Genomic DNA, 23,378 nt, shown 5'->3' with positions numbered 1-23,378 from the left:
TGGAGAATGCTGTTGTCCCAATAGCGGCCATGGGGCATGAGGACTGCATGGTCTGTGCCCTTCGGGCCAGAGTTGCTTGAGCCATTTACAGAAAGCCCATATTCCCCTCAGTGTTTTGGAGAGGAACCAAATTTCCTTGATCTAAGCTCTCATTACCCAAACAAACAACTCCTCCAAAGCCCTCAAATGAAAGGGACCTGGTGACTATACTTTTGGAATAAAAAGTTTGGCCACAGGATTAGATAAGAATGGGCTTATTTATGGTGTGAATGGGGCTATCTCTCTTCATCCCATGGAGTTCACTTATTTCAGCCTTCACAGGGCACCACTCTCCATTCACCCCCAGCCACTGAAATCTGAGCTTTCTATTCAAGCCTCCAGAGCTGGGCCTCCTGGCTCCTAGATCCCAGCAGGGAAGGGGCACTTTGAATTCTGGTCTTTCCTTGTAGACATGCCCACCGGAGTCCCGAACCTTCTCAACTGACCTGACCCTGATGGTATCCGCCATCAGGATTGAAACCAGCCTTAGTCACACCATTCTTTTTTATTTTCTTACTTGACATTTCTAAGTGTGATGATGAACAAGATAGAAAATTTAAAAATGCACCAAGAATTTGGAGGAATTACTCTGAATCTGTTCAGAGTAAGAATTCTTAATTTCAGTGGTGCATTGTTGTTTAGTTGCTAAGTCATGTCTGACTCTTGTAGCCCACCAGGCTCCTCTGTCCATGGGATTTCCCAGAAAAGAATATTGGAGTGGGTTGGCATTTCCTCCTGCAGGGGATCTTCCCAACCCAGGGATTGAACCTGTATCTCTTGCATTGGCAGGCAGATTCTTTACCACTGAACCACTAGGGAATCCCAGGAAATGGCTTTTAAAATAAGGAGGCCCTTCAGTGCTGCAGAATCTGGGCTATATTGAGTTTTAGAAGTTGGTTTCTTCTGTTTAAAAATGTAAGATGATTATCTGCCCCTAAGGTGTATTTTTGGTGAACGGAGAGCCTTGGGATGGAAATTCTTTCCTAGATTAGGTCTTGATCTGGATGGTTTCTCCTCCCAGGTGTCCTGCCCAAGAATCCAGCCCACACCCTGCTCCTCCACCCTGACCCCCAGGCACGCTGGCTGCTGGCTCTCTGTAGTGACTCCTTGTGGAAGGTGACATTTGTTGTAAATTGCTCTTGCCTCAGAGCCAGTGAATGGGAAGAAAGGAATTTAACCCCATTGGCTTCGCAAGAGGCAGCCCAGTGGACAGGTTCTATCCATCAATATCTGCTTCCCCTTCCTTCCACAGCCAAGGCCATTTAACTCCAACCACGTGTTCTGGAAATAGTCCTATTTTAGATTAGGAGGATTTAAGGAGTTGAATTTTATTCGGACCTTGCTCTGACATTATTATTTATTTCATTAACCGTTTGTTGCAATCTTGCCATTTATCAGGTGTTTGCTTACACATACTTGGCTCTGAAAGCCCTACGGGGAAGTAACTATTATCACAGTCACTTAGAACAAAACTGAGGTTGGAGAGATTCAGTCAATTATTAACAGTTACAGAGCCAGTTCAGTCCAGCTCCAGATCAGCAGTTTGTCATTCTTTTTCTTTACTATAAAATATATTCTCAAAATAGTATAGATGGCATATCGAAGTGGTTTAACAAATTGTAGTATATTTTATATACAGATAATTTATTGGTTATGTATGTTAGAAATGTTTGTAGTTTCTTGCTTTATATAACCTTTAAAATTTTTTTCAACTTTTTATTTATAAGTTTTAATATTACAAATTTCTCTCAAATGTGGTTATAATCTTTTAATAAAACCAAATTCTTAATTTTAATGGACTTGAATTTATCAGTATTTTCTTTTATGGTTTATACTTTCATGTATGTGTATGTGCTCAGTCATGTCTGTTTGTGACCCCATGGACTGTAGCTTGCCAGGCTCCTCTGTCTTGGAATTTTCTAGGCAAGAATACTGAAATGGGTTTCCATTTCCTACTCTAGGGGATCTTCCCGACCCAGGAATGGAACCTGTGTCTCTTGCCTCTTCTGCATTGACAGGGAGATTCTTTAACACTATGCCACCTGGAAAGCCCATTTATACTTTTTTTTTTTTTTTAATTCTTTATTTTTCAGTGGGTTTTGTCATACATTGATATGAATCAGCCATAGAGTTACACGTATTCCCCATCCCGGTCCCCCATCCCACCTCCCTCTCCACCCGATTCCTCTGGGTCTTCCCAGCCCACAAGGCCCGAGCACTTGACTCATGCATCCCACCTGGGCTGGTGGTCTGTTTCACCACAGATAACATACATGCTGTTCTTTTGAAACATCCCACCCTCACCTTCTCCCACAGAGTTCAAAAGTCTGTTCTGTACTTCTGCGTCTCTTCTTCTGCCCTGCATATAGGGCCATCGTTACCATCTTTCTAAATTCTGTATATATGTGTTAGTATACTGTAATGTTCTTTATCTTTCTGGCTTACTTCACTCTGTATAATGGGCTCCAGTTTCATCCATCTCATTAGAACTAATTCAAATGAATTCTTTTTAACGGCTGAGTAATATTCCATGGTGTATATGTACCACAGCTTCCTTATCCATTCATCTGCTGATGGGCATCTAGGTTGCTTCCATGTCCTGGCTATTATAAAAACAGTGCTGCAATGAACATTGGGGTGCACGTGTCTCTTTCAGATCTGGATTCCTCAGTGTGTATGCCCAGAAGTGGTATTGCTGGGTCATATGGTAGTTCTATTTCCAGTTTTTTAAGAAATCTCCACACTGTTTTCCATAGTGCCATTTATACTTTTATAGCTTATTTTTAAAGCCATTTCCTATTCCAAACCACCTATAGAGATGTTTTCTGTATTTTTTCTTTTTTTGAAGTATAGTTGATATACAGTATTATATAAGTTACAGATATATATTGAGTCACAGTTTAAAGGTTATTCTCTGCCTCTATTTATTATAAAATATGGGCTATGTTCCCCATGTTGTACAACATGTCCTTGTAGCTTATTTTATTCCTTAGTTTGTAACTCTTAATCCCCCACCCCTATGTTGATGCTTCTCCCTTCCCTTCCCCTACTGGTAACCACTGGTTTGTTCTCTATCTGTGAGTCTGCTTCTTTCTTGTTTTATTCACTAGTTTGTTGTAGTTTTTAGATTCCACATATGAATGATATCATACAGTATTGGTCTTTCTCTGACTTATTTAATTTAGCATAATGTCCTCCAAGTCCGTCCATATTGTTGCAAATGTAAAATTTCATTCTTTTTAATGACTGAGTAGCATTCCATTGTGTGTGTGTCTTCTTTATCCATTTATCTGTTGATACACACTTCAATTGCTTCCATGTCTTGACAACTGTAAATGATGCTGCTATGAATATCGGGGTACGTGCATCTTTTCGAAAGTGTTCATGTTTTTTTGGATATGTACCTGGGAGTGGAATTCCTGGGTCATATGGTATTCTATTTTCAGGGTTTTTTTGAGAAAGCTACATTTTGTTTTTTTACAGTGGCCGCACCAGTTTGCATTCCCACCAATAGTGAGTACAGGTTCCTTTTTCTCCACATCCTTTGCAGTATTTGTTATTTGTGTTCTTTCTGGTGATGGACGTTCTGACAGGTGTGAGGTGGTCTTTTATTCTGGTTTCGATTTGCAGTTCCCGCATGGTTATTGATGTTGAGTATCTTCAGGCGTCTGTTGGCCATCTGCATGTCCTGTTTGGGAAAATATCTGTTCATTTCTTCTGCCCGGTTTTAAATCGGGTTGTCGGATATTAATCCCTCATCAGTCATGTCACTTGCAAATCTTTTCTCCCCTTCAGTAGGTTGTCTTTTAGTTTTATCAGTGATCTCCTTTGCTGTGCTTCTTATTTAGATTCCATTTGTTTATTTTTGCTTGTATTTCCTTTGCTTTAGGAGATGGATCCAAAAAAATATTGTTAGGATTTTCTATATTGTATTTTGAGTTTGTTCTTTCACATTTATGTGTTTAAATTGACCAGAATTTTTTTGAGTGGGATGGTAGGTAGAGGTCTTGTTCTTTATATTAATTGTAGACAATACGTGTGCTTTCTAAAATCACACAGGAGCTATACATTTTGATTCTGTAGAATTTTATCTAGTATCTACTGTGGGCCTCTCTAGAAGTAGGTTTGTATAGAAACAAAAAGGGAAACTATAGATTGCTAAAATTTTGAATCATTAATTAGGAATTTACTGGTAAGCAGAATATCACATATTTTCCACCTTCCTGATTCATTTCACATATAGAGGTTTATAGAGGTTCCATGGGCTGTTAGGGATTTCCAAACTCATGTTCTTTGGGATGTATCTGGGGAACCCTGCCGTGTCATGGGGAGCCTGTGGTTTTGTTCACATTCTATTTTCTTACTTATCTTCCTCCACAGAGATGTGCTGTAGTCCAGAAATTTTCCCTAAGATCTTAAAATCACCCTCTACTTTTTCACAAGTAGGATAGATATTTATAAACAGGTATGGTACCTATATGGCTATAATCATGGTTAAAACCAATGGGGCCACATTTGGTTCATCAGGTCAAAACAGTTGACTCTCCATGAACCTGCTACCATAGAAAAACCACTCAAAGCGGATGGTCTGTCATGTTTGCATTTTTAGAACAGAGGTTTTAGGGGAGTTCGTTCTCATTCAATATAAAAAAACTCCTGGGAATTCCCTGGCAGTTCACTGGTTAAGACTTGGTGCCCTCATTGCCAGGGCCCAGGTTTGATCCCTGGTCAGAGAACTAAGATCCCATAAGCTTCATGGCACAGCCAAAACAAAATACATATACACACATCTTATTCCTTTTATTTTTCAGTCACTAATTTGTATGTTTAAGCAGAGGCTTCTGGAAGGCCTTCACAGCCAGATTACTAATGCAGCAAAAATGACACATACACACACACAAATATATATGATATATTATGTATATAATATATGAACAAAGGGGAATAAAACATCTTAAATACTACAGAAGGCTATAAAATAAAAAACAATTTTTTTTCCCTGGAGCACTCTATAGGGTTAATCATAATCAATAATATCTTATGTGTCCTTTCAGAAATTATTTTAAAATATATATAAGCAAAAAAAACTCATCTTTTATAACACAAATGGAATCACACCGTTAATCTTACCAACAAATACAGCACATCTGATATCATTTACCAGAAACTACTCCTCTTTAAAGGAGCTCACTGGACTTCAGTTTGTGCATCTGTACATTATGGGGAGGGCTGAGAAGGCCACTAAGCATCTTGTTTTCCAGGCTCTGATGCTCAAGGGACCTGTAGCCTAACAGGCTCCTCTGTCCATGGGATTCTCAAAGCAAGAATACTGGAGTGGGTTGCCATTTCCTTCTCCAGGGGATCTTCCTGACTCAGGGATCGAACCCCGGTCTCCCGCATTGTGGGCAGATGCTTTAACCTCTGAGCCACCAGGGAAGCCCTCAAGGGACTGAAGTGGGTGAATAAATGTCATTATGAGCACACATTTAAAATATTTTTAAAAATAACCAACGAAACAGAACTGAGGTAGGAACTTCCCTGGCAGTGCAGTGGTTAAGACTCCATGCTTCTACTGCAGGGTTTGTGGGTTCGATCCCTGGTCAAAGGAATCCTGCATGTCATGCAACGAGGCCAAAAAAAAGAGGAACAAAGGCACTGCTGCTGCTGTTGCTGCTAAATCGCGTCAGTCGTGTCCAACTCTGTGCAACCCCATAGACAGCAGACCACCAGGCTCCCCCATCCCTGGGATTCTCCAGGCAAGAACACTGGAGTGGGTTGCCATCTTCTCCAGTGCATGAAAGTGAAAAGTGAAAGTGAAGTTGCTCAGTCATGTCCGACTCAGCAACCCCATGGACTGCAGCCTACCCAGGCTCCTCAGTAAGCCTGGGATTTTCCAGACAAGAGTACTGGATTGGGTTGCCATTGCCTTCTCTGACAAAGGCACTACAGATCAATAAATACCTGAAAAAGAAAGATTACTTTGATGTTTAATATATATAGTGCAGAGAAGAAATGACCAATATGATACCCTAGTTAAGTAGTAAGCAAGTTCTAGAGCATACTTTAACAAGTAAACAAATATGTGATTCTGTGTATGAACCAAGGAAATAATAAAATCAAGTTATATTAAAATAAAGTTAATCAAGTTATATCAAAATAAAGCCAGTGTGATCTTTTTTATGTTTTAGATATTTATCTTTGGTTGCACTGGGTCTTGGTTGCCAGGCAGGCTGTCTCTAGTTGCAGGAACAGGGGCTGCTCCTCGTTGTGTTGCCTGGGCTTCTCTTGTTGTAGAGCATGGGCTCTCGAGCTTCAGTCTTCCGTGGCTGCAGCTCTCAGGCTCTAGAGCGCAGGCTCAGTAGTCGAGGCACGTGGGCTTAGTTGCTCTGCAGCGTGTGGCATCCTCTCGGACCAGGGATCGAATGTGTGTCCCCTGCACTGGCAGGCAGATTTTCATCTACTGTGCCACCAGGGAAGTCTACAGTGTGTTCTTGATAATTAAAAATTTTACCTGTGAAACTCAGTGTCTGTTAAGCATTGTGTCAGTTGGAAATCCAGAATGTATCTCATCTGATAATAGGTTATCATGAGGAGCTTGGTCAGCTGACCCAAGACCAGATTCCTCTAAAAAAAAATAAAGCTAAACCTAGCTGTGTGGACCAAAGGACTCTGAGCCATTTTCTCTCAGCAGCTCATCCCCTTGCCAGCACCCACTCTGCAGTTGCACCCCAATAATATACTGGAGAAATTTTTTCCCGGGTAAATAATTAACATTAGGATGATGGCCAAAAAAAAAAAAAAGTGGTAAAATACACATGTAAAAACATGTTCACACACAAAACAAACATGTTCACACTTCATGGGTATACATTTATATACCCATGAGGAATATATATACCTCTGAGGAATCTCTTTAGAAATTTAGAATAGTTGCCCCTGAATTCCATAAGATTTACTACTCCCTCACCCCTCTCAGGACTTCCCAGGTGGCACTAGTGGTAAAGAACCCGCCTGCCAATGCAACAGACAGAAGAGAGGCGGGTTTGATTCCTGGGTCGGGAAGATCCCCTGGAGGAGGGCATGGCAACCCACTCCAGTATTCTTGCCTGGAGAATCCCATGGACAGCGGAGCCTGGCAGGCTATGGCCCATAGCCATGCAAAGAGTCAGACATGACCAAAGCGTCTTTGCACACACACACACACACACCCCTCTCGACCAAACGACTACAGATGCATTTAAAAAAAAATTTTTATTTTCTGTTAGCGTATCACTGACTAACAGTGTTGTGTTAGTTTTATGTGTACAGCAGAGTGATTCAGTTATACGTGTACAAGTATCTATTCTTTTTCAAATTTGTTCCCTATTTAGGTTATTACAGAGCATTGACCAGAGTTCCCTGTGCTGTACAATAGGCTTGTGTTGTTATCTATTTTAAATATAGTAGTGTGTGTATGTACAGTTACATTATTTTTAGTATCTGTAGTTGAATCAGTGACCTGCAAGATACCCAGGAGAACAGGCATTAGTTAATATAGTGTTTTCAGGGGTTAAGCTTCATCTTGCAAACTGGAATTTGACACCTCTGTGTATGCTTCCTCTCTGCTCAAACCTAGGAAGTCAGAGCTCCATCAAGGAGCTCATTATTTTATTAAAATTTAAACTCTTGATGAGTCTTTAAGATTCTTGCTACACAGTTTCTTTCTGGAGCAAACAATGGATTTTCCCGTTTTGCTTAATTTGAGCTGGGGTGGTGGGGGTGGCAGGGGCAAAAGACTCAGTTGCTTCTAAAGAACCTTTCAAAGTGAAGCAACTTCAATGTCAAGTACTTCTGAAAAGTATAATTTGAATTGTTCCTCTTTAGTGGTTTGTGGGATTATTAAAAAAAATTTTTTCTCATGTATGTGGGAAACATTAGGATTCCAGCATTTTCTCCCAGTCTCCAGTTTTGATCACCTTCTATAGATTACCAAGTCTAGAGGCATCCTTGAGGGGACAGTGCCTCGTCAGGGGACCTAGGAGGGCCCATGCCCATCGTGGAGATAAACACAGTAGACTGTCAGAGATGGGATGGTTTAATACTCAAACCTTACAGCTGTCACAGGTAGGGTGTCAGGGAAACAGACCAAGAGGGAGCTTAAACCACAGGAAGTTTACTAAAGACACCCTCAGGGTTAACATCCACAGAAGAGGGGATGCAGATGGATTGGGAGAGATTGGCATGGGTTGCGGGTATGACCAAGGCCTCAGTTGATCCTACAACAGGAAGGTCTGAAGCTAAGATAACCTTTTCCATCGGGAGGGTATGACCTTGCAGAGACAGGTCTCTTCAGCCTTGGCTACTCTCCAGAGAGTTACTTCCCTTGTCCTAATTCCATTCTACCAACCACCCTTCTGATTACATTATGGTTTCTTCTGTGTTTGTCTAGTGAGCTCTGGTCTCCTGTACTGCAGGCAGATTCTTTACCATCTGAGTCACCAGGGAAGCCCATTGTTACTCTTCTATCATTCCAAAAGAAAATTTGAGAACTTCCCTGGTGGTGCAGTGGATAGGAAATCTGCCTGCCAGTGCAGGGGAAATGGCTTTGATCCCTGGTCTGGGAAGATTCCACGTGCTGCGGAGCCACTAAGCCCTTGAGTCACAGCTACCAAGCCTGAGTGCTGCAACTACTGAAGTTCACCCACCTAGAGCCTGTGCTCTGCAACAAGAGAAGCCACCGCAATGAGAAGGCCACACACCGCAACAAAGACTAGCCCCCCGATCACTGCAATTAGAGAAAGCCCTCACAAAGCAGCAAAGATCCAGCGCAGCCAAAATAAAATAGATTTTTAAAAAAAGATTTGAGTTGGCAATGGAGAATAAGTAAAACTTTAAAGTTATTGCATTAGGTATTTTCAACTACAAATTGGTACTTACCAAGAGCATTGCCAATGACTGAACAACAAAGGTATTTGCCACCTGCCTCTATGGAGATTGAACCCCTGCTGCTATACCTGTTGACCTTCAACAAACCCTGGGGGAGTTCAGGGTGGAGTGAGGCATCTGTGCTCCAGGGAATCTGACGGAACAGGTCTTTAGATAGTTGGGAGTTTCTAGGAACAGATTTTATGATCTCAATTGCATCTCCTCATATCTAGTTCAGTTGGACATAACTGAGTGACTCAACAACAACAACATACAACACATATACACATAGTTACAGGAAAGGAATAGAGGAAAAAATACCAAAAAGTGAATAACAAAAGTTTTCTCATAACAACCTAGTGAGGTGGGTACTGATGTGATCATCATATCCATTTTCCAGTTGGGAAAACTTAAGAGTGGTTAGGAACTTGCCCAACTATTAAGGAGTACAGTCAGAATTTGAATCTAGGTCAACTGACCCCAGAGCCCATGTTGGCCTGTGCTGCCATGAAACCTGCAGTCTGAGAGCTGGCTGGTGCTGGTTAACATCCAGGGTTCAGAGTGCTGGCAGAAGAGTAGGTAGGCATCTTCGCTTGGCAGACACCCAGATTGTGGTCCCCTTGGGGCTTCTTGGTTCTCTCCAGAGCCCAACTACTGTGGAGCCATGGGGATGAGGTGAAGTCTGTCCTTCCTTCCTCAACAGAAAGCCCACTTCTTCCCTGGAGACAGTGAGGGGTAATAAGGCCGTCCTTAACAGGGTCACTAAATTGCATGACATCCATGTTTGTCAGTGGTGCTCCCTGGAGCTTCAATGCAGAGGGTTGGTAGCTAGTGGTATAGTCTGTGAGATCAGAGAGGTCCCAAGTGAGGGAGCAGAAAGGGTTACAATCTTGCACAACCTGGGCTCAGGCAGGACAAGTGAACCCAGATTTCTCGGCGAATCGCCCTGTGCCCCAAGTGCATATGCACCAATAGCTTCCCTGTGGCAACAGGTCTGAGTCAGAGACACAGAGTCACTTCTGAGAGAGCGGTCCCTCTCAGGAACTGTCATCAGTACCATGAACTCTATTTTAACAATAATGAGAGAGAGAACAGAGCTCCGGGACCACACTGTTGACATGTCAAACCTTCACTAAATTCTTCTTTAGCATCATGCTAACTGCTTTCATTAAGGGACTTTGTCATGAAAAGTCACAGGAAACTCACTATTGAGCTTATCATAGGGGCCATTAAGGGAGGTGGCCAATACCACATCACACCCAGGTTCTCTCTTACGAGGTTCTAGGAATTTTTCTAGGGTTTTAGTACAAAAAAGGCGGAGCTTCTCCTTCTCCTGATCAAAACAGAAATGCTGCTGTGAATCTTGCTCCTAAGGTGTTTCTTTCTCTGCTTTAGCCCTAGGAAGTCAGAATCCATCCTGGGGCCCTATTCCAACAACTGTGCAAGACTTCAGCATGTGTATTTTTTAGACAGAGACCCAGCCTGCCTGGTTTCATCTCTTCTCCTGTCATTCTCAGTAGGATCCAATGGATGAAACAACAGACTTGGAGTTAGTCCCACCTTGGGCATCAACTGTGTGATCTTAGGCAAAATACTTAACCTCTTTGAGCCTGTGTCCTTATCTACAAGATAATAATACCTACCAGACAGGGTTGTTCTGAGAATTAATAAAATTACTTGTGTAAAATAATTAGCCCAGTACACAGCCTGTATTAGTGCTCAACAAATGATAGTGTCGACTAAAAAAGATGCACAACTTGAGAGTTGTGAGTTAGTGAGAGACTGTGAGTTGTGGGGCAAAATGAGGACTGTAGCCCGGGAGGCAGCATCTCAGATAACTCTGAGAGACTGCTCCAAAGTGGCAGTGGGGGAAGGTCAATATATAAGGTTTTGATGAAGGGGGAGTTCAATACCATTAAGCACTCATTTTACAAAAGGTTTTTGTTAGTCATGAGGATCTGATGTCACCATGGAGGGATTTAGTGCTTCTCTAGATATGAGGACTGGAGAAGGGAATGGCAAACCACTTCAGTATTCTTGCCTTGAGAACCCCATGAACAGTATGAAAAGGCAAAAGGATAGGGCATTGAAAGATGAACTCCCCATGTTGGTAGGTGCCCAATATGCTACTGGAGAACAGTGGAGAAATAACTCCAGAAAGAATGAAGAAAAGAAGCCAAAACGAAAACAATGCTTTTGCAATAAGGAGTTCATGATCTGAGCCACAGTTAGCTCTGGTCTTATTTTGGCTGACTGTATAGAGCTTCTCCATCTTCAGCTACAAAGAATATAGTCAACCTAATTTCAGTATGGGGCTTCCCTGGTGGCTCAGAGGTAAAGCGTCTGCCTGCAATGCGGGAGACCTGGGTTCAGTCCCTGGTTTGGGAAGATCCCCTGGAGAAGGAAATGGCAACCCACTCCAGTATTCTTGCCTGGAGAATCCCATGGACGGAGGAACCTGGTGGGCTACAGTCCATGGAGTCGCAAAGAGTTGGACATGACTGAGCGACTTCACTAATTTCAGTATAGACCATCTGGTGATGTCCATGTGTAGAGTCATCTCTTGTGTTGTTGGAAGAGGGCATTTGCTATGACCAGTGCATTCTCTTGGCAAAACTCTGTTAGCCTTTGTCTTGCTTCATTTGTACTCCAAGGCCAAATTTGCCTGTTACTCCAGATATCTCTTGACTTCCTACTTTTGCATTCTAGTCCCCTACGATGAAAAGGATATCTTTTTTTTTTTTTTTGGTGTTAGTTCTAGAAGGTCTTGTAGGTCTTCATAGAACCATTCAACTTCAGCTTCTTTGGCACTAGTGATTTGGGGCATAGACTTGAATTATTGTGATACTGAATGGTTTGCCTTGGAAGTGAACTGAGACCATTCTGTCGTTTTTGAGATTGCAACCAAGTATTGCATTCCAGACTCTTTTGTTGACTATGAGGGCTACTCCATTTCTTCTATGGGATTCTTGCCCACAGTAGTAGATAGATATAATGGTCGTCTGAATTAAACTTACCCATTCCGGTCCATTTTGGTTCACTGATTCCTAAAATGTCAATGTTCACTTTTGCCATCTCCTGTTTGACCACTTCCAATTTACCTTGATTCATGGACCTAGCATTCCAGGTTCCTGTGTGCAATATTGTTCTTTACTTTCACCACCAGACACATCCACACCTGGGCATTGTTTCTGTTTTGGCTCAGCCTCTTCATTCCTTCTGGAGCTATTTCTCCACTCTTCTCCAGTAAAATATTGGACACCTACTGACCTGGGTGGTTCATTTTTCAGTGTCACATCTTTTTGTCTTTACATACTGTTCATTAGGTTCTCAAGGCAAGAATGCTGAATTCGTTTGCCATTTCCCCATGGACCACGTTTTGTCAGAACTCTCAACCATGACCCATCATTCTTGCATGGCCCTACATGGTATGGCTCATAGTTTCATTGAATTAGGCAATGAAATGTGTGGTCCATGTGATCCATTGTGGTCCATGTGATCAGTTTGGTTAGTTTTCTGTGATTGTGGTTTTCATTCTGTCTGCCTTCGGATGGATGGGGATAAGAGGCTTGTGCAAGCTTCCTGGTGGGAGGGACTGACTGTCAGGAAACTGGGTCTTCTGACAAGGCCCTGCTCAGTACAGTTTAGTCACTTAGTCATGTCTAACTCTTTGTGACCCCATGGACTGCAGCACACCAGGCTTCCCTGTCCATCACCAACTACCGGAGCTTACTCAAACTCATGTCCATCAAGTCGGTGATGCTATCCACCCATCTCATCCTCTGTCATTCCCTGCTCCCCCTACCTTCAATCCTTCCCAGCCTCAGGGTCTTTTCCAATGAGTCAGTTCTTTGCATTAGGTAGCCAAAGTATTGGAGTTTCAGCTTCAGCATCAGTCCTTCCAATGAATATTCAAGACTAATTTCCTTTAGGATAGACTGGTTGGATTTCTTTGCAGTCCAAGGGACTCTCAAGAGTCTTCCCCAACACCACAGTTCAAAAGCATCAATTCTTCGGCGTCCAGCTTTCTTTATAGTCCAACTCTCACATCCATACATGACTACTGGAAAAACCATAGCTTTGACTAGATGGACCTTTGCTGGCAAAGTAATGTCTCTGCTTTTTAATAAGCTGTCTAGGTTGGTCATAGTGTTGTAGCCATGTGTTCTGGGAAACAAACTCACTCAGAAGGACAATGCAGATAGTGGAGTGCGTTAATTACACGGCAGAGTCTCCTCTTAGCCAAGGACCCTGACCAGTTTTTGTGAAAACCTTATATACCCTAAGTGTACTTGCTCAAACCCACCGCCCCAAATTCCTTGAAACTAGTCTGGACAAGGTAAAAGAGAGATACGATCAAAGTTAACCCACGATTCATGTGTCACAAGACTAGATAAACAGTGGACATTTATCAATAGGACTGTGGTCATATCCCGATAAGCATAATGGAATTTACAACTTTGTTCTGTTACAGAGATAATTAGCATATTCTTTTAGGCAACGGAGAATCCAAATACAAGTCCTGAGGCTCTTTTATGGGTCTGGTTTCCCATTGGTATGCCACTTCTATAGACACCAGGCACAAAGAGTCCACTGGGAGGGTGACCATGCATGTAGCCTAATGTTTGCAGCTTGGCCTAAGATGGAATCCAGCTCTGTCTGTTTCCTCCTTCAATAGCTTTTCTTCCAAGAAGCAAGCGTCTTAATTTCAGGGCTGTAGTCACCATCTGCAGTGATTCTGAAGCCCCCCAAAATAAAGTGTGTCACTCTTTCCATTGTTTCCCCATCTATTTGCCATGAAGTGATAGGACTGGATGCCATGATCTTAGTTTTCTGAAGGTTGAGTTTTAAGCCAACTTTTTCACTCTCCTCTTTCACTTTCATCAAGAGGCTCTTTAGTTCTTCCTTGCTTTCTGCCATAAGGTGGTGTCATATGACTATCTGAGATTATTGATATTTCTCCCAGCAATCTTGATTCCAGCTTGTACTTCATCCAGCCCAGCGTTTCTCATGATGTACCCTGCATATAAGTTAAATAGTCGGGGTGACAATATACAGCCTTGACGTACTCCTTTCCCTATTTGGAACCAGTCTGTTGTTCCATGTCCAGTTCTAACTGTTGTTTCTTGACCACCTGCAAAATAGGAAGTCAAGATATACTTGGAGTAACAGGCAAATTTGGCCTTGGAGTACAAAAGGAAGCAAGGCCCTGCTCAGTAAGTCTTTAATCCAAATTTCTGCTGATGGGTGGGGCTGTGTTCCCTCCTTGTAGTTTGACCTGAGGTCAAACTGCAGTTGGGATAGTTGTGGTAATTGTGACCTCCTTCTAAAGGAAGTCCTCCCAGGACTGCTGTAGTCAGTGCCCCTGATCCCGCAGCAGGCCACTGTCAGCCCATCCCTCCGCCAGAGACTCCCAAACACACCCAGGAAGTCTGACTTAGTCTCTTGTGGGATCACTGCTCCTTTCTCCTGGGTTCTGGTGCACACAAGGCTTTGTTTGTGCCCTTCATGAGTCTGTTTCTCCAGTCCTGTGGAAGTTCTGAAATCAAATCCCACTGACCTTAAAAGTCAGATTCCCAGTTCCTTTGCCAGATCCCCAGGTTGGGAAGTCTGTTTTGGGGCCTAGAACTTTTGCAGCAGTGTGAGAATTTCTTTGGTATAATTGTTCTCCAGTTTGTGGGTCGCCTGCCTGGTGACTCTAGAGTGGGGTTAATGACTACTTTCTTCAAGAGGGCTTATGCCTTGAACGGGCACTCAAAGCCAGTGCTCTGGGACAACCAGAGGGGGTGGGGTAGGGAGGGAGTTGGAAGGGGGGTTCAGGATGGGGAGATGTGTACCCCTGTGGGTGATTCATGTCAATGTATGGCAAAAACCACCACAGGAAAAAAATTATCCTCCAATTAAAATAAATAAATTAATTTAAGAAAAAGAGGACTTATGCCACATGCTGCACCTCCCAGGACTGCTGTTGCCAGAGCCTCTGTCCCCGTTGCAGACCACTGCTGACTCATACCCCGCAGGAGACACCCAAACACGCAAAGGCAGGTCTGGCTCAGTCTCTTGTGGGGGTCACTGCTCCTTTCCCCAGTCCTGGTGTGCACAGGTTTTGTTTGTGCCCTCCAAGTGTCTCTGGTGGGTACGAGGTTTGATTTTAAATGCAATCACACCCCTCCTACCCCCTTGTTGTGGTTTCTCCTTTGTCCTTGGTCTTGGGGTATCTTTTCTTTCTTTGTTGGGTTCTAACATTCTCTGGTTGATGGTTGTTCAGCAGCTAGTTGCAATTTTGGTGTTCTTGCAGGAGATGAGCTCACGTCCTTCTACTCCACCATGTTGAGGTTATATGTGTTGTATAATGTATGTCTAATTTTTAAGCAATTTTCAAATATGCAATACAGTATTATATAGTCACCATCCCCATTGCTAATTTATGACTTTATAAAAGTAAGTTTGTAGCTTTTAACCTCATTCACTCATATATATGTATTTTAAATAAACTTTTTTTTCCATAATAAGATTTCATCCAGGATACCTTATTACCTGTAGTTGTGTTTCCTTAGTTGCCTCGAGAAAGTAAAAGTTTCTTAGACCTCTCTTTTTTGGTGAACTTCACAATTTTAAGGTGTGCTGGCCAAATATTTTGTAGGATGTCCTTCAATTAGTGTTTGTCTAATACGTCTTTCTGATTACATTGGAGTTACCGTTTGTGGGAGGAAAACCACGGAAATACTATTTTCATCACCTTGTATCAATGGTCCTGTCAACATTACTCATCTCTGATGATGTTGACTTTGATTACCTCATTGAGGTACTACTGCTTGTAAAGTTTTCTTTTATCTCCCCTTTTTATACTGTACTCTTTGGAAAGAAGTCTATTCACAGTCCACATTTGAAGAGTAAGGGGTTTGGCTCCATCTTCTTAATGGAACCATATCTCTATATATTATTTGTATAGGAATTCTTCTGTACAGAAGATTTGTCTATCTTTCCCACTTAGTCAATCATTTTAGTATATTAGTAGGATCTCATCAATATTTATTTTATACGTTGGATAATAATTTAGTGTTAGGCTATGTATTTTGTTCAGAGGAGGCAATGGCAACCCACTCCAGTACTCTTGCCTGGAAAATCCCGTGGATGGAGGAGCCTGGTGGGCTGCGGTCCATGGAGTCGCTAAGAGTCGGACACGACTGAGCGGCTTCACTTTCACTTTTCACTTTCATGCATTGGAGGAGGAAGTGGCAACCCACTCCAGTGTTCTTGCCTGGAGAATCCCAGGGATGGGGGAGCCTGGTGGTCTGCCATTTATGGGGTCGCGCAGAGTCAGACATGACTGAAGTGACTTAGCAGCAGCAGCATGTATTTTGTTACTCAAATTGTTCTAACTTTGGCCACGGGGCACTCCTTCAGTTGGCTGTTGTGCTATGAGACACATCTCCATCATTTTGTTCCTTGAGCACATCCTTACTTTTGGCACCAGAGGATGCTCCAGATTCATCTTGTATATTCCCTGCCCCTGCCATTTTTCCAAGAAACCTGGTATATTTTTATTGAAGAACGACGTAAGAAACCAAGATCTGGGTACCAGATGTGCTCGTTTTACCTGAATGTTACTGCTTCTGTGCCTTCTCTGAGGCAGAGCTAGGAAATATATGTGGGTAAACTAACAGTTTTTTAGTAGATTTATTAAGACTTTCTATAAGCAAAATCATATTATTTACAAAATATAGTTTTGCTTCTTCCTTTCTATCTGGATATTTTTTTCTTTATTACTTTGGCTAGAACCTCCAGCACAATGTTGAATGAAGTGGTGAGAGTAGACATTGTTTTTTTCTTCATCTTAGGGCAATGCATTCAGTCTTTCACCATTAAGTATGTTATTAGCTATGGGTATTTTGCAAGTGCTCTTTATCAGGTTGAGGTAATTCCTTTCCATTTGTTGAGTGTTTTTATGTGAAAAATGTTGGAGTTTGTCAAATGCTTATTCTGCTGTCTGTGGAGATGATCATGTGGTTTTGATCCTTTATCCATTTGGTGTGGTATATTATGTTAATTGACTTTCAGATGTTAAATGAACCTTGCATTTCTGGGATAAATCCTGCTTGATCATAAATAGTGTATATCTTGTTGAGAATTTTTCCATCTGTATTCAGAAGAGATATTGCTCTTTGTTTTTTTTTTTTTTTTTTTTTTGGTAAAGTCTTTGGTATCAGGGAGATACTCAGGATGATTTGGAAAGGTTTCCCTCCACTTTAGTTTCTTTGAAGAGTTGTTGAAGATTTTTATTCATTCCTCATTAAACATTTGTTAAAATTCACCTGTGAAGCAATCTGGGCCTGGGCTTTAAATTGTGGGAAATTTTAAATACTAATTCAATCTCTTCACTAGATTTAACTAGATTTTCTGTTTCTTCTTGAGTCCATTTTAGCAGTTTGTGTTTTTCTAGGAATTTGTCAGTTTCATCTTATGTTATCTAAATTATTGGCATACAATTCTTCATAGTTTTACTTTATAGTCTTTTAAAGTCTCTGTAGGTTTGGTAATGATTTCCTGTCTTTCATTCCTGATTTTCATATTTTGAGTCAGTTTTTTTCTCTTTTTAAATTCAGTCAGTTTAACTAAAGGTCTGTCAGTTTTCTTAATCTTTTCAAAGGACCAACTTTGGCTTTGTTGACTTTCTTTTTTTATACATGTATACTAATCTGTGTATATACATACATCATGATTATCACTATTATACTATTATATCTATACACATTAGGCTAAACACAGTGTGTGTGTGTGTGTGCAGATATATATATATATATACTGATGTCTGTGACTATCTAGTATTGCTTGATTCATTCTAGACTTCCCTCTTGCTTGTCTGTAATCTCACACTCCAAGAATGAGAAGTCTACCTCCCACTATCTACCATCCATTTATTTGTTTGTTCAATCACAGTATACGTGTATAGTGGTCTCAGAATTGTTAACCCATACACCTGTGGGCATCAACTTCATCAATTAGAGCACAGTGCTTATGTACATTTCCTTTCATCTTTAGTCTTATAGCCTCTACTCATTTCCAGAGTCACTTAAGTCAGTACTTACCCTCCACTCTCTTAAGTGAGGTTATATAGTACATTTTAATAATACTTTAAAAAATCACAGTCTGTATTCCACTCTGAGATTTCCCTGTCCTACTAATTAATTTTTTAAAATTGTATACATTAAGGTTGAGTCTTTTTACTGTAAAGTTCTATGGATTTTGACAAATGCAGTGTCATGTATCACACAGAATAGTTTTACCGCTCTAAAATATAGTTCATTTATTAAGTCCTCCCCACTCCCCAACCCCTGGCAACCACTGATGTATTTTCAGTCTCTATAATTTTGCCTTTTTCAAAATGTCATATAAATGGAATCAGATAGTATGTAGTCTTTTAAGATCAACTTCTTTCACTTAACAGTGTGCATTTCACTTAGCAATATTTTCCATGTTCTTGCATGAATTAGCAGCTCATTCTTTTTTATTGCTGAATAGTATTTCATTGTATGACTGTGCCAAAGTTTATTTATCCATTCACCTATTGAAGACTATCTTGGTTACTTCCAATTTTGGGGGGCATATTATGAATAAACTGCTCTAAACATGCATGTGAGGACTTTTGTGTGGACCTAAGTTTTCAAATTCACTGAGTGAATGCATAGGAGTGCAATTGTTGGATTGTTCTGTAAAACTGTGTTTAACTTTATGATAAACTGCCAATCTCTCTTCCAGAGTGACTCTACCATTTTGCATACTCACTAGTAATGAATAAGGGTTCTTATACACTATGATGGAGGACTTTTCAGTTAAAATGACCCAGGATCTAAATTTATGGCCCTCTGCTAATCTTGCTGTTACTGCTTGGATGGATCCAAGGCCGTGGGAAACTGCAGGAAAGTAAGGGAGTGCCTAGGAGGGAGATATGGACCCTTTGATTAATTTTATCAGTCTCCTGGTCAATGGCTAATCTTATAAACACTGGATGTCCAAGGACATTTCATTCTGCTAATAGTTACAGAGAAAAAGGATTCTTTCTTCACTAAACTGACAATGTCAACCTCAGGTCATATATTAATATGTTTTGCACCTCTCCCAGTAAATCAGATGCTACCATGCCATTGGGTACTACAGATGTTATATTTCTCAGAAAATGCTTTACCTCTCCCTTTTGATTTTTGTCTTTTATGGTAAGAAATGTATATATCTGGGTTGAAGTGTTATAGGATAAGATGGTCCTTTTTAAAAGATATTTATTTGTTTGTTTATTTTTGGCTGCATTGGGTCTTAGTTGTGGCATGTGAGACCTCTGCTTCAGCACGTGGGATCTTTCATTGCAGCCCTCAGACTTTTCTCTAGTTGAGAGGCCCAGACTGTCAGTAGTTGTTGTGCATGGGCTTAGTTGTCCATGGCCTGTGGAATCTTAGTTCCCCAGCCAGGGATTGAACCCTTGTCCCCTGCATTGGAAGGAGGATTTTAGTCACTGGGCCACCATGGAAGTCTCCAAGATGGTCTTTTCCTTATTAAATTTGAATTCTGATGAAAGATGGACCTTGAGATAGAGCTATGTTGGTACAAATAAATATGGCATTGGGAGTGCTGGCTACAACAAGACGCAGAAGAACCGACAGGTATTGGAACAAGTGTGGGGAAATCAAGTGAGGAAGCCACATCAGTGATGGGGAGAGTCAAAAAAGAATAAGAACCCATTGTGGAAGAGGAAAGGGGCTCATGGCAGAAGTGGGCAATCCTTATGGCAGAGAACTCCATGGTCCTGAACGGAGGAGGCAGAGAGAAAGAAAGATGCAAGAAATCAGCCTATCAGGTCAGGATGGGGGCCAAATGCAGTCTGATCTGAATGGGAGCTAAGAGCGAGAGGCTTACGGAGAAGAAACTGGGAGGTAGTGAACTTAGTTGAGGAGTCATTCTGACCTGAAGTTTTTGCATGTTTGTTTGGTTGGTTTTTGATTTTTGTTTTTCCAAAACTGAAATATGTGTAAATGTGGATTCCAATATGGCAAATTTTCACGTATTTTTTAAAAAAAGTGAAGTATAGCTGCTATACAATATTATATAAATTATAGATGAACATGGCAAATAGATGGGGAGACAATGGAAACAGTGACAGATTTTATTTTTTTGGGCTCCAAAATCATTGCAGATGGTGACTACAGCCATGAAATTAAAAGATGCTTGCTCCTTGAAAGAAAAGCTATGACCAACCTGGACAGCATATTAAAAAGCAGAGACATTACTTTGCTGACAAAGGTCCATCTAGTCAAAGCTACGGTTTTTCCAGTAGTCATGTATGGATGTGAGAGCTGGACTATAAAGAAATCTGAGCGCCGAAGAATTGATGCTTTTGAACTGTGGTGTTGGAGAAGACTCTTGAGAATCACTTGGACTGCAAGCAGATCCAACCAGTCCATCCTAAAGGAAATCAGTCCTGAATATTCATTGGAAGGACTGATGCTGAAACTGAAACTCCAATACTTTGGCTATCTGATGCAAAGAACTGACTCATTGGAAAAGACCCTGATGCTGGGAAAGATTAAAGGCAGGAGGAGAAGGGAACAACAGAGGATGAGATAGTTGGATGGCATCACCGACTCGATGGACATGAGTTTGAACAAGCTCCGGGAGTTGGTGATGGACAGGGAAGCTTGGCGTGCTGCAGTCCATGGGGTTGCAAAGAGTTGGACACGACTGAGTGACAGCTGAACTGATACGTGTACAATGTAGTGATTCATATTTTTTAAAGGTTATACTCCACTTACACTTTTTATAAAATATTGACTATATTCCCTGTATTGTATAAATATCCTTGTGGGCTTATTTGATACCTAATAGTTTGTACTTCTTACTCCTCTACCACTATATTACCCCTACTCCCCACTGGTAACCGCTAGTTTGTTCTCTGTGAATCTGCTTCTTTTATTATTATATTTGCTAGTTTGTCATGTTTTATAGATTCCACGTGTAACTGATACCATACAGTCAGTATTGACTTGGACACAGCATATGCAACCGTTAACATGTTTTGAGACTTTCTGAGGGGCCCACGCTATGCTAAGCCCTTTACATGCATTTTCTCACTTAAACCTTTGAGGTGAGCATTATTATTCTCATTTTGAAGAGTAGAGATCATAGAGATTTAGAGAGTTTAAGGTACTTAGAGATGAGTATCTGTAAGATACTTAGAGAGCTTAAGTTGAGACTTCCACTTCAGCTTGTCTGGTTCAAAGCTGCCTTCTTTGTGTCTATGAGCAAAGTCTTAAACACCTTCTATGCTCCAGCGTTGGGGTATCAAAGTGCTCACAGCCTGCCCAAGACTCCCCAGGTCTGTTTCTTCCAGAAGCCTCCAAAAGAGCCTTGGTCACAGTCTTCCTTCCCCTGAACTCCCAGATGCTCTTGTTTAGTGACTCCCCAGCCACATCTTCGACTCAATGGACATGAGTTTGAGTAAACTCTGGGAGTTGGTGATGGACAGGGAGGCCTGGCATGCTGTAGTCCTTGGGGTCACAAAGAATCGGACATGACTGAGCGACTGAACTGAATTGAACTGAGCCACATCTTGCCTTGAGTTTCAGCTTTTGCATTTATATTGCAATTCCTGAACTTTTAACAACTTACCTTTTCACTTTTTTCCTACTCTTTTTTCCCTTTATTTTTAAATTTTTAAAATATTTATTTATTTATTTGCCTGTGCTGGGTCTCAGCTACAGCACGCAGGATCCTTGATCTTCGCTGTGGCATGTGGGATATACCTCCTTGACCAGGGATCAAACCCAGGACTTTTGCACTGGGAGTACGGAGTCCTAACCACTGGGCCACCAGAGAAGTCCATCTTTTTTCCCTTTAAATAGACTTTAATTCTTAGAACACCTTTAGGTTTACAGAAAATTGTGAAGATAGTACGGAGTTCCTGTGTATCCCCTACACTCAGTTTCCTTTATTATTATCTCTTAGTGTGGTGTGTCTCCCTTTCAATTATTTTCTGTGCGCTCACATACCCACTGATGTAGTTTGGCAAATGCAGTTCATTTTGGCATGTCTCTGCCTCCTGGAGCGAAGCCCAGTACTCTGCAGAGAAGCCACCACTCACCTGTGTGATGACCTCTAACTCAGGGCGGTCAGTTGGAGGAAGTTATCCAATAAATGAGCGGTTCCATATGAGCCCAGGAGCAAACTGATGCCTGAGGAGTTCCGTTCAGTAAACATCTGTTGAGCAGGTGGCTGTGGGGAGAGTCCCCCAGACTGTCAGGACTGTCCTCAGAATCTGCAAAGCACAGAGTCAGAGAGCAGGACAGACAGGAGTGAGGAGCACCAGACTTGGCGGGGAAGTGTCAGCTTCTCTTCAGGACAGATTGAATTCGAGCAGGTCATCCAGGTGGGGGCGTCCAGCAAGAACCTGGGAATAAAGATCTGGCACTTAGAGAGAACACAAATTGGTATTTGTATAGTGAGCAGAAGGAATCCCACTGAAGAGGCGCAGATGGGAGCCTGTGGGTTCCTGACCTTCAGCTCATCACTTACCTTCTTTCTGATAACTCATGGCATTTGCACATCTGTTGCCTAGCTTGTTTTTTTACAAAATTTTTTTTACAAAAATTCGTGTAGAGAACAGTGAAGCGCTTCTATGAGCCCTGTGTGCTGGTCACTTGTCTGTTTTAAGTGGTATCTCAGTATGAAACAAGGAAGCTTCTCTCAATGTTTCAAAGGCTTCTGATACTATAGAAGTAGAATGGTGGGCTTCTGGAGGAAGTAAGTCATCAGAGAGAACCCAAGGGAAGCGTTCTGGGCAGCTCCTTATCACCAGGTTCAGCACAGTGCCTGACACACAGTAGAGCCTTGGTAGATCCATCCACTACACTGTGAATAAGGTGATAAGAATGGGAACAGACTTTCTCTATTCTCTGAACACGTGCAACATCAGAGGTGTCCCTCAGATAAGGAGAGGGAACTTGAACGATGGCCCCAGAGCAAACTCAGGCTTAGAAACAGGATGAGATAATGCAGTGTCTCTGGCAGAGGGAGCTGGTGCCATGCAGACAAGTACAAGGCAGGTGCCCCCTGCCACTCAGGCTGGAGGCTGGTTTAGGGCCATTCATGACCCAGCCCAGTGACTGAGAGAAATATGTCAGGGCTAGGGCTTGCACAAGGGCTAAGCACATAGAGCTACCCAAGTAGGCTGGAGTGGTGTCTGCAGGCGCTGTGAAGAAGGGCAGGGCCTCAGGGGAGGGACCAGAGGGTCACCTGAAGCTCAGCTTCTCGGGGAGGTCCTGGGTAGCCAGAGATACTTCAGGTCTGGGCAATCCCCATGGGATGGGGGCGGGCGGGGGAGGGGTAGGATAACCTTGAGAGCACTTTTCCAGGCAAGAGTCGACCATGCCACCCACGCTGTGTCAGCA

The 23,378-nt window shown here is 42.0% G+C and overlaps 1 protein-coding gene across 2 annotated transcripts in view; it reads left to right on the top strand.

The window, feature by feature from the left end:
* The window catches only part of TFRC (transferrin receptor), a 137,027-nt gene that overhangs the window by 72,352 nt on the left and 41,297 nt on the right, over positions 1–23,378 (top strand). The window lies entirely within an intron of this gene.

The sequence above is a fragment of the Muntiacus reevesi genome, chromosome 8 (assembly GCF_963930625.1).
Source record: "Muntiacus reevesi chromosome 8, mMunRee1.1, whole genome shotgun sequence".
In the NCBI taxonomy this organism is placed as follows: domain Eukaryota; kingdom Metazoa; phylum Chordata; class Mammalia; order Artiodactyla; family Cervidae; genus Muntiacus; species Muntiacus reevesi.
This window is presented reverse-complemented; position numbering and strand designations above follow the sequence as displayed.